General features: G+C 31.9%; 1 long non-coding RNA gene across 1 annotated transcript; it reads left to right on the top strand.

Annotated features, from left to right (window-relative positions):
• Nucleotides 1-585: 585 nt before the first annotated feature.
• On the top strand, nt 586-1,985 carry LOC137811331 (uncharacterized). Its single transcript, XR_011081051.2, has 3 exons — nt 586-840; nt 978-1,284; nt 1,773-1,985. It is a non-coding gene; the product is annotated as an uncharacterized LOC137811331 (long non-coding RNA).
• The last annotated feature ends 1,588 nt before the right edge of the window (nt 1,986-3,573 follow it).

Genomic DNA, 3,573 nt, shown 5'->3' with positions numbered 1-3,573 from the left:
TTATTATGAAATTAAAACTTCATTAATTAAAATGAAATAAAGGTTTTTATATTATTACAAGTTCAGATTTATTGAAGAGTGTTTCTTCTTCATTCAATTAGTTTTTAAACTCTAAATTCTAAATCTTTCGATTTTTCTATTCTTAACAATGATTAGACATTGATAAAGATACTCTAACGTATGATTAACAATATTAGAGTTAATTAAAAGTTATCAATTTTTCTTGGATTTTATATCTTTTAATTAGATCCTTAGTATTATGGATTTACATGTAGCATGTAAAATATGTTTTAATCATACTTTAAATAATTAACATATTATTAGTAATGACATTTTAAGATATTTTGTAATTTATGTAAATGTAAATTATGTTCAGAGAAAGAGACTCTTATTAACCCACTTTTAAGTTCTTTAAAATATATGATATAATTATAAATATAAAGAGATTTATTGTGTCCATTTTAAAGTCAGCCGATCTAAGTATTTATTATAACATTTATGACAATTTTGTAAATATAAAAAATCTTATTATGTCAGCTTTAAATCACATATAACATAAAAGAAAATCTCTAAGAAGGTCAAAAAAAAAAAAATTTCAGTATCCCTCTCACGCTCTTCTTCCTCGTGACTTCTCCTTCCGTCAAAAGTGTGCATCGTTATCGTTTTTGTTGGGCTTGTATGTTCCATTATTGTGTGCTACTTTCCTTTTATTGTCTAATATCAAACCCAATAAACAAAGAAAACGATGGCATCACCACTGCGAACAACGAGACTGGGTTCTACACACAAAGCATAGTTCTTATTCTTCGTTTTCCAGATTGGATGCAATGCAAGCTACTTGTACGTGAGAAATGAAAATTTATCGTTTTCTTTTTTTTCTCATAAATTATTATTATATTTATGCTTTCCTAGACTCATTTAATTTCTAATTAAATAATTAAACTGGATGTGTCTATTTTTTGTTGTTGAAAACCTAGGAAGCGGCAAGAATGGTAGATGTGGCGGTAACAGGGCTGTCAAAGAAGAGAACGTTCAAGAAGCTTAGTTTCAGAGGCGTGGATCTCGATGCGCTTCTTGTTATGTCCACCGATGAACTCGTCAAGCTTTTCAATGCCGGTTCGTAGAAGGTTCTAGAGAGGCCTAACAAAAAAGGCCATGGCCTTGATCAAGAAGCTCTGCAAAGCGAAAAGGGAAGCAACGAGGGAGAAGGCAGAACCAATGCGCACCCACCTTTAGCCAAGTTTTCTGTCTCATACCCAGTATTGGTGCTACTCACTCATCCAGGTTCATTCCTCTTAGTGATTTTTTTTTAGAAACTTCAATTTAGTTCGTGGTGGTCTCAAGAAAACCTGCTCTTATCAGATATTTTGTTTGTTTGACTGTTTTGGTTTCAGTTACCCATCTATCATCATGATTTAATTCCATATATTCAAGATTTTATTGTAAAAAATGAGATTGGACGTGATGTGCTTGAATAATGATTCTTTAATTGTTCCGCTTTAAAGAAATTGTACTTTGTTAGATTCTTCATCACATCAGATGTGATTTGATTAATAAGGAGTTGTTCTCGCTCTTTTTATTCATATTGTACATACTTATTTCATTGTTTGCTTTATGCTTTCTTAGATTTGGTATTTTTATTAGTTTATGTGAAGTATGATTTAGGATTTAAATTATAAGTTTTATGGTTAATTTGCATGGTTTAAAATTATATTAGTTTTAATTTTCTTGGGTGTTATGATTGGTGATTCTTGGCTATGTTGTTTATGAAGCTAATTGGTTTGGATCTGGGCAATGCAGCTTAAATAATGGGTAAAGGTACTCTCTGATGAACACTTTTGCTTATTTCTTTAATAAAACCACTGATTTTTTGGTTTAATAGTATTTTCTTTGTTTATTTCTTTTATTATTATTACTATAGAGTAGAAAATTCTAATTTAGGACATCTATTTGAGAGGTTCAATAATTATAGAATTATTTCAATATATATTTAATCTGTATGTAAAAGAACATGTGGTGGAGCTTTCAATATTATGGAATTGAAATTTATTGGTCATCCAATTGGGAACGCAACATCGGGAGTTGTTTCCACCATATTGTTTTCTAATAATTTTATATTTTTTTCTTGTTTAATTATGTCAATAATCTTGTTATATTAGTTTTTCTCATTTTGATTATTAAATTATTATTTTATCCATTTATGTTGCTTGCGCCAAAAATATTCCATGAGATGCTGAAAGTCCCACCACTCATTATTTTATGTTGCACAATTCTTTCTACTTAATAAACTGCAGAATTATTTGTATGATGGGGAATAAGTTCTTTATTGTAGGAATTTCTTAAAGTTAAATCTATGTGTGAAACCATCTCAAGGTAAACATTGTAATTAAAATATTCTTTTTTTGTTTAGCATTATAAAATGATTATTCAAAATCCATTATATTAGAATTATTATAAAATATTATTCCCATCCTCTAACTGCAAACTTCATAATAGCATAATATGGTCTTACCTTCTATTTTCATGCGTCTTTCTACCTACCGTGATTTAATTGCAAACCCTTAGTTTACTTTACTAGTGAGACTCGTACGTCTTCTTATTAAGAGGTTGTTCCATACGAAATATTTCGGTTCTCTTAATGGTTGACCGAAATCACAAATTCAATTAGCTCAAACAGAATTAATCGAGCTAATCAAGTTAAAAGTTAGATAATGTATTTCTAAACGTGACCAAAATCCTTTAATCTGCCCCAATAAGAAAGATCCATTAAAATAATATAAATAGCACAGATTCTAAGAATCAGGTACGTCATCACACAGTGCTCTGACTATCGAGTACCGAATACTAAACTGACTTAAGCATCGGAGTGCCTTCTGCAGGTACCATTTGAGTCTGGGCTACAAGGAGACTGAGAGGTGGAACGAGTAGAGGGAATGAATGAGCTTGCTTGGAGAGGAGTTGAAGTGTTATCCAAACCAACCGACCAAGGAAGGAGAGGAGCAATCTCAATAGTTATCTGAGCCCCAATCCCGTTTGAGAACAATTGGCGTCCACTGTGGGGCCGAGAGAATTCATGCTAAGAAGAAAGTAGTGTTAGAATGTATGGCTTTAAACTAGAGGGGGGTGAATGGTTTAAAGGGGGTTTTCGCAAACTTTTTGAGATAAAATGAAATTCTTTGCAAGAAACCAGATTTAGGAATTCAGTTTGCCAAGAACAAAGCTCAAAACAGAAAAGCACCAGAAAAACAATCGGTTGTTTATGCTAGTAAAAATAACAACAACTGAAATTAAAGAGTTTAAGGAAGAGAGAAATGCACAAACAGTTTATACTGATTCACTCTTAACCCAAGAGCTACATTCAGTTTCCCAGAAACCACTGGGGAATCCACTAGGTAATCAAATTCAGATTACATACACACACCACCAAAGAAGTGACCTTGATCCCCTCAAGACACACACTTCCTTTGGCTCAGCACACACTTCACCAAGAATGTTGATCTTGACAACCTCAAGAGCACACAACCCTTCTTGGCTTTACAACACCAGAATGTACACAAATTACAGAACGAATTA

The sequence above is a fragment of the Phaseolus vulgaris genome, chromosome 2 (genome assembly GCF_051622355.1).
Source record: "Phaseolus vulgaris cultivar YP4 chromosome 2, ASM5162235v1, whole genome shotgun sequence".
NCBI lineage: Eukaryota > Viridiplantae > Streptophyta > Magnoliopsida > Fabales > Fabaceae > Phaseolus > Phaseolus vulgaris.
This window is presented reverse-complemented; position numbering and strand designations above follow the sequence as displayed.